General features: G+C 40.8%; 1 long non-coding RNA gene across 1 annotated transcript; it reads right to left on the minus strand.

Moving 5' to 3' along the window:
- Positions 1-13,429: 13,429 nt before the first annotated feature.
- Positions 13,430-14,814, minus strand: LOC143421723 (uncharacterized). Its single transcript, XR_013101283.1, has 5 exons — positions 14,764-14,814; positions 14,606-14,697; positions 14,325-14,377; positions 13,606-13,645; positions 13,430-13,497 (listed from the first exon to the last, which is right to left on the minus strand). It is a non-coding gene; the product is annotated as an uncharacterized LOC143421723 (long non-coding RNA).
- Between the last annotated feature and the right edge of the window lie 428 nt (positions 14,815-15,242).

A 15,242-nucleotide genomic window follows, 5' to 3' on the forward strand; every position in this document is an offset into this window, starting at 1 on the left:
CGCTCTGATCACTCTCTCCCGGCGGAGAGCTCTGCGGAGAATTTGGGCTTCACGATCTACTGGCTCTTCAAGGAAGTGGCACGCCATGTCCGACACTTCCTACTGTCAGGTTTCCGACAAAGGGGCGGAGACAGTCAGGGTTAGTTGTAGTAAACCTGCTAGGGGGCAGGTTAGCTTCACGGCGTGTGTCGTCATAGTGACTCACTCAGGCTGCAGCTGAACTCGCTTTGTGAAACCGAAAACCCAGAGTTTTCGTTAACTCAGGGTATACTTACTCAGTTTTTCCACTAAACCGGCTTCCTGAAACAGGGCCCTGGGCCCTGTTTCAGGAAGTCACTATGACGACACACTCCGTGAAGCTAACCTGCCCCCTAGCAGGTTTACTACAACTAACCCTGACTGTCTCCGCCCCTTTGTCGGAAACCTGACAGTAGGAAGTGTCGGACATGGCGTGCCACTTCCTTGAAGAGCCAGTAGATCGTGAAGCCCAAATTCTCCGCAGAGCTCTCCGCCGGGAGAGAGTGATCAGAGCGCGTTTGGACATTTTATCATTTCCTGATGATTTTCTGTGTGAACGTTACCGTTTCTCAGCACAATCTATAATTTATTTGGATAACATCCTCAGGCCATATATTACGCATGTGACACATCGCGGACATCCTCTCAGTTCATTGCATATTATTTGTATTGCACTTCGGTTTCTTGCAAACGGGAGCTTTCTGTATAATATTGGTGACGCTGAGCACGTTTCCAAGGCTACCGTCTGTCGGGCAGTCAGGAATGTTACAGTTGCACTGAAACGTCTCCTGTACTCGTCTGTGGTGTTCCCCGGTCATAGACCCACAAGATTTATCAAAGAGGGATGCCACAAAATTGCAGGTAGCAGGATGAACAGAACTTAATTCATGATGTGGTGATACTTGAACTACTACTTAAATTTTACATTTATTTTCAGGGTTCCCAGGCGTGATTGGCTGTATAGATGGCACTCACATTCCAATCATTGCTCCTTCAGTAAATGAAGGAGACTATGTGAACAGGAAGTCTTTCCACAGCATTAATGTGCAGGTACATAGTTCCCTGTAGCATGTCAAACTAACAAATTATTTCATTATAGTAATGGATGCTAATTTGTGTTCTCTGCACTGTGAAGATCATATGTGATGCTGCCAACATTATCACAAATGTGGAAGCCAAGTGGCCAGGCTCTGTCCATGACTCACAAATATTCCGTGAATGTACACTGAGCACAAAATTTGGACATGGTGAGTTGAGAATACTTTAAAATATATAAAGACCAATTGCTTCAGGGACATTTGAACTGAAGTGTACCCTTCTGTCTTAGGAGAGTTCACTGGCTACTTGCTTGGTGATAGGGGGTATCCATGTTTACCCTATTTGCTTACCCCTTACCCTGACCCTGAACCGGGCCCACAGCAGTGATATAATCTGGCTAATTGCAGGACAAGAGCCAGAATTGAAATGACTATCGGAATGCTTAAGGCCCGGTTCCAGTGCCTGCAAAGACTCAGGGTCACCCCAGAAAGGGCATGTGACATTATTGTGGCATGTGTGATTCTTCACAACATTGCCACAATTAGAGGAGAACACTGTCCTTCTGAACCAAACATCAGCAGTGATCCAAACCATGAACATCCTGACCCTCCCACGGACATACAAGATGGAAGCGCAGTCAGAGACACCATATGTCACAATCATTTCTTTTGACCCATCACCTCAACATGTTGAAAGAAGAATAAACAGATTTCTTGTTCAACTGGCTTTATTGGTCGCCTGTATTTCCTGTACACAAAGTATTAAAAGATGTAAACCTCATAAAGTGTCTCTGTTGCTTCCTCCTCTGTAACAGCTGTCAATGTTTCTTCATTATTTTCCTGTAGTAAAGAAATAAACAACATTGCTGTTCTACTGTAAACTCATATAATCTGTGGAGTATTACTCACAACTGCATGTTGGTCTGGCTCAACAGGAGGCTGCACCAGATGCAGTACACCATCACCATCAACTGATAGAATATGAGGTTTATACAGGTCACTTATAACTTACAAGGGACCAAATGGCAATTAACAAACATACCAAGCACCTTACACTTCATTGTCATTATGCTCTCAAAGACAACCAAGGCTGAGGGAAGGCAAAATCAGTAGGAAAATAACTTCACTACAAAATAATTCATTATGGTAAAGAGTTTATCAAATGAATGAGTAGCACTGCAAAGGTGACTGTGAAGAAAGGATGTATGCACATCATGTATTATTTTGAATTTACCCCTTATGTAGGCACTTGTGTCTTGCGGGGTTATTGACTCAGAGGATGTCCCCGCAGAGATGCCTTCGGCCACAGGGCGCCCACTGTTTTGGCTGAGGGCCAACTGCTCAGCCTCTGTGAGTGGTGGTGGTGGAGGACCCCCACCTGTTTTTCGGGCCTCCGCTTTTTTTCTGTTGGCTATAACGGGCCACATTTGAGCATACAGAGTAAGCAAATATGTACTTGTAATGTGCTCAGATAATTTCAATAAGTGCTTACAGAAAGAAAATTAATGTAGCCTCTAACTGCAATTGATTTACATGGGACAAACAGACCAAGCACTATGGCTCATAATACAATTACACCTTACCTGTTTGGACTATATTTTTATATTTCATTTTTACTTGCTGCCAGGAACGTTGGGGGCCTGTTGGGTTGCACCTGCGCTCACATCACATCACAAAATAAAATGTATAAAATAACAAATAAAATAACATATGATCAAATAACGTGTTAAATGGGTGGAAATCCCTCGATCAATGTTTAAATTAACACTCATGCATTGACTCTGTCGGCTATGTTTTGCCATGCATGCTTTTGCAGCTGTGGCTGTGTTACTTTTTTCCGCGGAATTTGCATGTTATCAGCATATGCTGCCATTAGAATTTCGGCCTCAAGCGCTGTGAAATACATTGACCGCGCCTTCTTTCCCTCCGTCTCCATGGTGACTCGCTTAATCTGTGCTCCGCTTATCAGGGCTTTATGTATCCTCGTCCGCGCGCTTCACTTGGGGTTAAAGCAACTCCGCGTTGACTGAACTAATTGTTATCAGCCTTTCTGAAACGGAATATTCCGAGTTGGACAGTTCGGGGTTACTCAACCGTGAGTGTCGTTTTTCACTCTGAGTTTTCCAAACCGGCTTCCTGAAACAGGGCCCTGGTGGTCCATATATCGAAAAGGAAGGTAAATATAACATTTAAGTTTGCCTGATATTTAAAGGTATAACAAATTTGAATGTTGTGCAAAAGTTGATTTATAGTCAGTCTGCCCCAGGGCAGCTGTGGCTACAACTGTAGCTGCCTCCACCAGTGTGTGAATGTGAGAGTGAATGAATAGTGGAATTGTAAAGCGCTTTGAGGGCCTCGAAAAGTGCTATATAAATGCAATCCATCATTATTATTTATTATTATTATTATTATTATTATTATTATTATTATTATTATTATTATTATTTCAGTAATTCAACTTAAAAAGTAAAACCGATATTAAATACTCATTATTTGCCAAACTAGACATTTTTAGCCCATTTAGTAATTATGATGATTATGATTTTGAACTTAAGAAAACCCAACTTCAAAACCAGAATATTGTGAAAAGGTTAAATATTTTAGACTTAAAGTGCCACTCTACTATGAGCTAATTAATTCAAATCATCTGCAAAGGGTTCCTGAGCCTCTAAATGGTCTTTCTAATTTAGGACGACTCACAGGATGGACATGACTGCTGTCCTGACAGCTGTGGGGGAAAAAACACATAATTGACACCCTCCATAAAGAACACCTTAAAAGACATTGGCTGTTCCCAGAGACTATCAAAGCACATTAATAGAAAGTTTTGTCCAATGTAAGTGTGGATGAAAGGGGTGTCACATAGTGTAGTGGCTAAGACCGCAAGGCTGCTACTGAAGCATCCTGGTCTTCCATAACACCTCAACAGATCCACAGACTGATTGCATCCATACCACGCTGCATGGAGGCAGTAATTTATGCAAAAAGGACCCAAACAAATAGAACAGGTTTTTCATAAGTTCTACGTCTTAATTATTAACATTATAACAAATACTTGAAATGCCTCACTTTGTATGTAATGAGTCAATATCGGTAATTTCACATTTAATTTGAATTACTAAAATAAATGAACTTTTGCACATTACTCAAATGTTTTCGATTTTTGCCTGTATGCAATCCCTTTCAATAGAAAACATTTAAACTGACTGGAGTCTATATATGATTCAGTTAAAATGAACTGTAAAGTGCCATGCGATGACATGTTGTGAAACGATGCCATGTAAACTAACTAAACTATTTCTAAACAATTTTTTTAAACAATTTCTGTAGGGCTCAGTTTTGGTTGGAGCTGTTTGCGGATCTTCGAGACGCTGGATACTTCAATGGAAGTCATGAGCATCAGTGTCTTTTGAGATTTTGCTTCACTGACATTGTTCAGAAGGATCTTGATGAATGTGTGAAGTTGTGGAACACTCATCGGATTCGTCCCTCAAGAACAGCTTCATGTCCAGGAGGCGTGCCAAATGAACTGTACTACCTACCCCACAGGTAATGGATAATAATGATCAAATAATTACTTTGTGTAAACATATATTAATGCAATTGTCTTCCATTGACCACAGATACGGCTCCAGGGACTGTGGATTCCTGATTCAACAATCTGAACTGGACACTTTTCTTGAGTCTAGGCTGTCAGTAGTTGTATGTGGGGACTCAAACATACAGGAGTATCTGAATTTTGTAATGGAGCAAAATCATTTTCAAAAGCCAGTCTGCTGGGAGTCTGCCACTGAACTCTACATGAAGTTATTAGAAATTGCAAATTTCTAAAAAAAAAATAAAATAAAAAAACCCAAAAAAAACCCACCTTTTTTCTTTTTTTTTTTTTTTACCAAAACCTATAGCATATGCTGTATTTTTGTACTAGGCTACATGAGTTGGCTGAAGATGCCAAAAGTTTAAGTTAGTGTTTGTAAAAGCACATTCTTACTGCAATGTCTTGCTAATTGTGATCCTTGTTTAGCTGATGGAAGTTGAGATACAGTCCTGAAGATTTCGATAAATAATAAAATCAAATCTTGCACTGTATTGTGGGTTTATTACAACTTTTAAGAGTAGAACACGGTGCACTTTTAAATGCCTTTACTTTTAGCAGCACTGTCAAACATTTGAACAAATCAAGTCAAGCCATTGTATTTTAAATCCCCTTTGAACATATGTACCTACATTTTAGAATAAAAAAAAAAACACGCTCAAATACATAACTGATTTCTGGATAAGTCCTGTATCAAAAAACCTACAGAATTTACAATGTAATGCCAAGAAGAAGCAGCTGTAAGTGACTGGGTTATCTAATAAAATTACAATAAACCTGGTAAACCAAAATGGATTTGTGCTGTACCACTAGTATGTCCCACCTTCTCCTATTCATAACATATTTAAAAAAAATCTTGACTTAAAAACTTGAGAAACAAATCAACAGCAGGTTTGAAATACAAGGCCAGACATCCTAGAAACATCCAAATCCTGGGGAGTTTTGAATTCCAAAATCCATGTTGGATTTAAACACAGAATATGAGGTTGTCATGGGTAGTTTCAATGAGTTTAAGCATGTATTTGCCATCGGGAATAAAGAGTCATCCAGGAACTGTAGGCTTGGTAGTGGATCTAATCCAGAAGGTGGCAGTAATATTAGCCCAGTTGCAAACATCAGAACATCGCCCACCGACACAGCAGTTTGTGATTCTGCAAAGAATAAAAAATAAATTAAAAAAATTATATATGTATATGTGAATTCAACACATTGTCTTGTAATGAGTACTAAAAGAAATACTGGTACAGTGGGGCAAAAAAGTATTTAGTCATTGTGCAAGTTCCCCCACCTAAAATGATGACAGAGGTCAGTAATTTGCACCAGAGGTACATTTCAACTGTGAGAGACAGAATGTGAAAAAAAAAAATCCATGAATCCACATGGTAGGATTTGTAAAGAATTTATTCGTAAATCAGGGTGGAAAATAAGTATTTGGTCAATAACAAAAATACAACTCAATACTTTGTAACATAACCTTTGTTGGCAATAACAGAGGTCAAACGTTTACTATAGGTCTTTACCAGGTTTGCACACACAGTAGCTGGTATTTTGGCCCATTCCTCCATGCAGATCTTCTCGAGAGCAGTGATGTTTTGGGGCTGTCGCCGAGCAACACGGACTTTCAACTCCCGCCACAGATTTTCTATGGGGTTGAGGTCTGGAGACTGGCTAGGCCACTCCAGGACTTTCAAATGCTTCTTATGGAGCCACTCCTTTGTTGCCCGGGCGTTGTGTTTTGGATCATTGTCATGTTGGAAGACCCAGCCTCGTTTCATCTTCAAAGTTCTCACTGATGGAAGGAGGTTTTGGCTCAAAATCTCACGATACATGGCCCCATTCATTCTGTCCTTAACACGGATCAGTCGTCCTGTCCCCTTGGCAGAAAAACAGCCCCATAGCATGATGTTTCCACCCCCATGCTTCACAGTAGGTATGGTGTTCTTGGGATGCAACTCAGTATTCTTCGTCCTCCAAACACGACGAGTTGAGTTTATACCAAAAAGTTCTACTTTGGTTTCATCTGACCACATGACATTCTCCCAATCCTCTGCTGTATCATCCATGTGCTCTCGGGCAAACTTCAGACGGGCCTGGACATGCACTGGCTTCAGCAGCGGAACACGTCTGGCACTGCGGGATTTGATTCCCTGCCGTTGTAGTGTGTTACTGATGGTGACCTTTGTTACTTTGGTCCCAGCTCTCTGCAGGTCATTCACCAGGTCCCCCCGTGTGGTTCTGGGATCTTTGCTCACCGTTCTCATGATCATTTTGACCCCACGGGATGAGATCTTGCATGGAGCCCCAGATCGAGGGAGATTATCAGTGGTCTTGTATGTCTTCCATTTTCTGATGATTGCTCCCACAGTTGGTTTTTTCACACCAAGCTGCTTGCCTATTGTAGATTCACTCTTCTCAGTCTGGTGCAGGTCTACAATACTTTTCCTGGTGTCCTTCGAAAGCTCTTTGGTCTTGGCCATGGCGGAGTTTGGAGTCTGACTGTTTGAGGCTGTGGACAGGTGTCTTTTATACAGATAATGAGTTCAAACAGGTGCCATTCATACAGGTAACGAGTGGGGGACAGAAAAGCTTCTTACAGAAGACGTTACAGGTCTGTGAGAGCCAGAGATTTTCCATGTTTGAGGTGACCAAATACTTTTTTCCCACCCTGATTTACGGATAAATTCTTTACAAATCCTACCATGTGAATTCATGGATTTTTTTTTCACATTCTGTCTCTCACAGTTGAAGTGTACCTCTGGTGCAAATTACTGACCTCTGTCATCATTTTAGGTGGAGGAACTTGCACAATTGGTGGCTGACTAAATACTTTTTTGCCCCACTGTATGTCCTCGTCTTGTGCTACTGTTGCTACTGTTACAATACAGACAGAGCGACATAGAGCTGAAGTCAGGGAGAAGAGCTCTATAACATACAGTCTTTTAGCTCCAGGCAGAAAGACACAAGATGAAGGATTTTCCTTATGGATTGTTGGCCAGTTGCTTTACATCGTCGAGCTTTCAAATGGAGCTCAGGAAGAATGTGAACAGAAATGATCTGGTGTTGGATTTTAATAAAGAGATGCAGCATCAAGATCCTGATGTCACATGATCATAGCAAAGGGAATTTTTTGGATGTTTGTATGTGTAGATGGAAATAAAAGGAAACAGAACCTGAATGTTAAGGGAAACCAACAGAACATTTAGCACAAAGACTCATGAAACAGCATTTCTATAGTGACAGCTGCAGAGCGGCCCACCTTAATTTTATCTTGCAGGGTTTTTTTTCAGCAAAACAAATGCTGCAGACAACCTCAATCATTCTGTTGTGCTTTATTGCTCCAGCCGTCCTGTAAACGAGTCCCATCTTGTGGCCACATTTGGTAATGTTTCTGGAAACTAGCTTTACTATGAGCCAGTGATGATTATTTTTAATGAGACTGTAAGTGTCAGGGCTCTGTGTGCGGGCAGGCGGAGAGGAGGATCCAAACGCAGGACTCAGACACTAACTTGAAACTCAAAGAGCTCAGCTTTATTGCCGGTACGAAAGCAAAACATGAAGTGAACATGGAATATGGAGAACCGAAACACACAGGCATAATCTGATGGCACGACGCGACACCTAGCATGGGAAAACACAGGGCTTAAATACACAGGGTAGTAATGAGGGAATGGGCCACAGAAGGGAGACACAGCTGGGGGAGATCAGGGCTAACGAGACGGGGGAGCTAGGCTGCACACACACTAACATAAGACAAAGACTTTCACAATAAGACAGGAAACAAGAAGTACTAAACCAGATGCAGACATGACACTGAACAGAAACTGCAATACACATGAGAACCCAAAACCTAAGAACTGATCCCTCACCAAGAATAACAGAAATAGATCCATAATGATAATAATAAACAAAGCACCAGAACATCAGAAAACAATCCATAATGCAAAAATAAACCAAAACATAATAAACTCAAAATACTGAACTGAATACTGAATACAGAACCGTGACAGTAAGGTTGTATAGTGCAGATGCAGGCACTGTGGGGTTACCCTTATCAGTGCAGAGGCTGCAGCACTTGTAAACAATCATCCAGTTATTACTATTATTATCATAAACTGTTAGATCTGTTACTACTCCTTCAAGGAGAGGTCTGGACCTTTACCAGGCGTTACCACTGCAGTTCTTTCATTCTTTTGTCAACCATTCTACTGTAGGTATGATGGTGTGCTTGAGAAGTAAACAGTGCAGTCAATATATTTGGTACAACTGCGGTAACAGTTTTATTAATAATAGAATTTTTTTTAATGCAAGTAATGTAATAAAAACATCCATTAGTTCTAGTAAAAATAGAGCTGGCAGACCTCAGTCTAAGGACAATAAAGATGGTGTCAAACTTTGGAAATCACCAACCACCTTACTCAGACTAATATTGTTGATTTGAACACTGCCACCTCAAGCTTCCCTTTCAACTTCTCGGGGTTGTTATTTATCTTTTCAGATCCTTCCAGCAAATGTCTTCTTCTATTATTAATACTGGCACCTAATTACATCATCTAATTAAATTCTGTAATTACACACAGATCTATTTATGTGTATCAGTATTTCTGTATGAGTGCATGGGTACGTGTATATATAGATAACACTATGCATGAATATACATATATTAGTATAGGTATGTGAGCAAAATTGCATGCACGTTTGCATCTGTGTAGATGAACATATCAGGCTCATCACAGTTGAGATTTCAATTCTATTTTTCTCCCATCCAGGACAAGCTGTTTATAGCTTTTCCTGTTACCCTTGTACAGTGGGGCAAAAAAGTATTTAGTCAGCCACCGATTGTGCAAGTTCCCCCACTTAAAATGATGACAGAGGTCAGTAATTTGCACCAGAGGTACACTTCAACTGTGAGAGACAGAATGTGAAAAATAAATCCATGAATCCACATGGTAGGATTTGTAAAGAATTTATTCGTAAATCAGGGTGGAAAATAAGTATTTGGTCAATAACAAAAATACAACTCAATACTTTGTAACATAACCTTTGTTGGCAATAACAGAGGTCAAACGTTTACTATAGGTCTTTACCAGGTTTGCACACACAGTAGCTGGTATTTTGGCCCATTCCTCCATGCAGATCTTCTCGAGAGCAGTGATGTTTTGGGGCTGTCGCCGAGCAACACGGACTTTCAACTCCCGCCACAGATTTTCTATGGGGTTGAGGTCTGGAGACTGGCTAGGCCACTCCAGGACTTTCAAATGCTTCTTATGGAGCCACTCCTTTGTTGCCCGGGCGGTGTGTTTTGGATCATTGTCATGTTGGAAGACCCAGCCTCGTTTCATCTTCAAAGTTCTCACTGATGGAAGGAGGTTTTGGCTCAAAATCTCACGATACATGGCCCCATTCATTCTGTCCTTAACACGGATCAGTCGTCCTGTCCCCTTGGCAGAAAAACAGCCCCATAGCATGATGTTTCCACCCCCATGCTTCACAGTAGGTATGGTGTTCTTGGGATGCAACTCAGTATTCTTCTTCCTCCAAACACGACGAGTTGAGTTTATACCAAAAAGTTCTACTTTGGTTTCATCTGACCACATGACATTCTCCCAATCCTCTGCTGTATCATCCATGTGCTCTCTGGCAAACTTCAGACGGGCCTGGACATGCACTGGCTTCAGCAGCGGAACACGTCTGGCACTGCGGGATTTGATTCCCTGCCGTTGTAGTGTGTTACTGATGGTGACCTTTGTTACTTTGGTCCCAGCTCTCTGCAGGTCATTCACCAGGTCCCCCCGTGTGGTTCTGGGATCTTTGCTCACCGTTCTCATGATCATTTTGACCCCACGGGATGAGATCTTGCGTGGAGCCCCAGATCGAGGGAGATTATCAGTGGTCTTGTATGTCTTCCATTTTCTGATGATTGCTCCCACAGTTGATTTTTTCACACCAAGATGCTTGCCTATTGTAGATTCACTCTTCTCAGTCTGGTGCAGGTCTACAATACTTTTCCTGGTGTCCTTCGAAAGCTCTTTGGTCTTGGCCATGGCGGAGTTTGGAGTCTGACTGTTTGAGGCTGTGGACAGGTGTCTTTTATACAGATGATGAGTCCAAACAGGTGCCATTCATACAGGTAACGAGTGGGGGACAGAAAAGCTTCTTACAGAAGACGTTACAGGTCTGTGAGAGCCAGAGATTTTCCTTGTTTGAGGTGACCAAATACTTATTTTCCACCCTGATTTACGGATAAATTCTTTACAAATCCTACCATGTGAATTCATGGATTTTTTTTTCACATTCTGTCTCTCACAGTTGAAGTGTACCTCTGGTGCAAATTACTGACCTCTGTCATCATTTTAGGTGGAGGAACTTGCACAATCGGTGGCTGACTAAATACTTTTTTGCCCCACTGTATAAACCTTCACAGTCAAGCAAATAGTTGGACCAGTAGCCCACAGTTTGACTTTCCAGATGTCTCCTGTTACTTCCAGATGGGCTGAAGTCAGGTTTGAAAAGTCTCTCAAGTTCAAGAGCTGTGAGTTTCTTTTCCATGTGACACAGGACCGGGGAAAGCAAAGTAGGGTGTTGCTGGAGCGCACTCAGGAAATTAAGTGCTGAAAGACCCTCTTTAAATCTAAAGAATGAGGAGAACTTTTTGTCATTTACCAGTTACATGCACAAACTATGGACACACTTTGAACTTTGGAAACCTTGGAGAATGTAAAACATTTCAGTTGGAAATTATAGAATTATTGTTATGACGGTGTTGTGCATAGTCTCTTCTATAATAGTCTCACCTGTCAATTACAGAGTTTCGAGCAATTATATACCACCGGAGATAGTCAGACACAATGTCTTTCTTTTCCTCAACTGTGGAAACATGCCTTAGACAACCAGCCACCTGTAGCATAGTACTGTGTTTTATGACAGTGGACATCCACTGAACCAGCACTGTCGATCTGAAAAACCCATAAAAATGGACATACACAATGTAAGCTTATGTGTCTGATTTTCATTCCTGTCACGGTCTGGCTGGCAGACCGTGGGGGATGTTGGAGAAAGGACCCAAACGCTGGACTTAGTGGAATGAGCAGTGGGTTTATTTACAGTGAGGTAAATGTACACCATACAATAAATCTCCAAAGTGCTCCCTCGACTCCCGTGACGTGTCTTCCCCTAAGTGCTGGTATTCCGTGCTCTCTGCTCCCATGCCTACGCACACCCTGTGCGTCCTGCAGTCCCGTGTTCCGCTCTCCTGAGGGAAAAACAACAGACACCGCCGTTATGGCACCAACTCCAGCAGGCATACACTGACCAGTACTTTAAACACTGACATGCAGTCTAACTCAACGATCCTGCGCCGGAGGAAGCTCCATCGCTCTGTTAAGTAGCTCCCCCGACGAGCCCGATCAGAAGCAAGTGTGTGAGAACCTAGGCATGACCGGCAGCCGGCAGGGCCACGCCCATCAGGCCTGCAGGTGGCTGTCCTTCATTCTTCAGTCACACCCGCAGACACCCACACACCCACACCAGCATGGAACACAAGAGCACAGTGCAGCAAACATACATCCAATACACTAATAACAATAATAATAACAATAACAATAATGGTTCACACTGTTCACGAACCCCGAGTCCCCGGAACCGGGTCCGTGACAATTCCTGTTTTTTCCCTACACAAAGAAAGAATATTTTAATTTCATACAGATGAAGAAACTGTAGTTCTATCCTGCATTCAAATCCTGCGCTGTCCTCACCTCTTGTAAAGCTTTCCCTATGTCGTCATCTGTGACTGAGGCAACTGTTGCTTTTACTGAAGTCTGGCCTACAAGATAATGTACCAGCTCTTCTGACAGGAAATGGGGCCCTGGACCACCATGCACAACTGACACAGCTATCATCTTTCCTGCTAGGTAGTAGTCATTCTCCCTTACAGCTGTGAATGAATACAGTAAATGATAAACTCTCTCACACACACACACACCTCTCTCTATCGATCGATCAGAGCCGATCGATGTCAGATCAATCGACCAGATAGACATACTAATGCTGTGTTGAAATAATCCAAAAAAATATTATGAGTTGCTTCTGATAATAATTTAAAAAAATTGATTTACAAGTCCCAAAAATGTTTTTAAATTAAGTTTATCAAACATCTGATCATTGCATACCCTTTGCATTGTAGACGAGGAATCGATGTCCTTCTGGTCCATCAAAAATGGGAAGATCTTTCATGTGTTTCATTAGCAGACTCAAAAACTCTCGTTTTGGGCCACCTGCATCAAGTCCTTCTTCTAGAATGCCAGCATCATCAGTAAATTTAACCAACATGTCATTGGTTTCAGAGTATGACAACCGCCTGAAACCCCTGACTGCTCCATCCCAGACATTTGCTCTTGAGATGTTGAATCTGCTGACACTTCCATGATGAATAGCACTGGATAAGTTTGCAATGATGTCAGGTAGAGTAATGTTAACGTCTTCCCTGTAATCACAAAAATGAAAGACAGAATGCAAGACTATACAATTTAGTGTTGTTATTTGAAGTAGTATTTGATATTTTACAGTGTTTTGGAATCCATCAGTGAAGTAACTTCAACCAGCTCTTCATCCTCGTCCTCAATGCATGGGGCACACAGGTCTGCATATTTACTGTTGAGAAATTATAATTCCAACATTAGAAAAACTTGTGTTGACCCTATAACTATCTTTACCCATTTCACAAACCCAATCCTGTACTGTAGTTACAGGTTTAAAATTACGTATAAGACACAATTTTATTTACCTATAGGGACTCATGACTGGATTTGTTTCGTTTTGGTGATCAAGATCCTCTGTATCAGATATTACAATCTGAAAAACAAGAAAAACAAGGATTGCATACTGTACATAAACATACATAGCATTGTATTATTTCAACAATAGCAAAAAACCTCATGCTGACATAAATTGCCCAAATACCTGACATGGCTGTATGGTAGATGAAGGTCCTGGAGCATGTCTGAAACAGAATAAGAGTATTGGAATTAAAATGTCCAGATAAGAAGCTCATACAGTTTAATATTTTTTATGATACCAACATTATAAAAATGCTATGAAACCAATAAATATTTTTATTAGGGCGGGGCAATAAAATAACAATATGTATTGCACTATACTTTTTTCTCAATGGAAATATGAGACTATTGCAATAGAGCTATCCATCCATTTTATATGCTGCTTATTCCTCTAATCCCTCTTTTTTTCATTGACATAAGAATAGTCAATCAATTCAATTCAATTTTATTTATTTATTTATATAGCGCCAAATCACAACAAAAGTCGCCTCAAGGCGCTTCATAGATACAGAGAAAAACCCAACAATCATATGACCCCCTATGAGCAAGCACTTTGGCAACAGTGGGAAGGAAAAACTCCCTTTTTTAGTTATCTGAAACGAATGTAATATGTTAATACATCTGTCTGTCTGAACGTATGACAGGAAATAAATATTTAAATCAAAACAAGCTTCTGAGGATTTCACATCTTACTTATGAGCAACGGCACATTTAATATGCACAAATCTAGCTGTTTATATTGTGATGTATATCAATATTCCCTGAAATAAAACAAAGAAATATTGTGACATATTGTATTGCCCAACTCTAATATATAGCAGAACAAGCTCTGAAATAACTTACTCCTTCTCTGCATGTTTACCATTAGGGGTACTCTGGTCTTGTGGTTTGAAAACCTAAGATGAAAAATATGCACTTTTCAAAGCTTTCAACAACTTCGTATTGCATTTAGATAGTTCATCAAAATAATAATAATAATTTTTTTAAAGAACATACAATCACACAATGAAAATAATCCACCCATGGATGTTACAGAATTATGATCATTAAAGAGAAAAAAATAGAGCACTCAGCCTGGGCCACTCACAGGCCTCTGGCATGGTGGAGGGGGAAAAAGTACACACCAATGTGTCTGCCTGGTTGAACTCAGCTGTGCTTCTTGATGTAATCACAATCTCAGGGTCTGAGTCTGAGGTACCATCCTCTGCAATCAGAGCTGAGAAAATAAACACATTATTAGTTGTTGTATATGTAAATACATCAAAATATAAAATTAACAAACCTTGTTTGAAGTGGCTCTCTGGGCAAATGAAAAGAGAAATCCTGTTGTAGTTCTTTCCTATTTCCTCTTTGTAGTCTGCCAGTCGGAGTGGCCTTTCTGTCCCAGGCACATTTATCACCTCTGTGCAGTCGGGATACAAAAGGACATATGGTCCCTCCACCAAGTCCTTGTTGAATGTTAGCATTTTTTCTACAGCCTGCTTTCAGGAGGTCAGGGGCTGTAATTTCGGGGCTAATAAATAAGGGCAGTGTTTTCCCTCTTAGCGGTTTTAAGTCCGTTTGTTGTGACACCATTATTCCTATATTGATCTAGAAACAAATAATAAAAGCAAGATCACTTTAAGAATAATTGCCAAATCCTCGTTTATAAATTTACCTGTGATGGCTTACCTTGACAGGTTTACTCTGTAACTTGAGTTTAAATTTTGCTCCACAGTTGAAGGCTTGACGCTCTTTGGATTTTGATTTTTTGTACTCCAT

Source organism: Maylandia zebra, linkage group LG13 (assembly GCF_041146795.1).
Source record: "Maylandia zebra isolate NMK-2024a linkage group LG13, Mzebra_GT3a, whole genome shotgun sequence".
Taxonomy (NCBI): domain Eukaryota; kingdom Metazoa; phylum Chordata; class Actinopteri; order Cichliformes; family Cichlidae; genus Maylandia; species Maylandia zebra.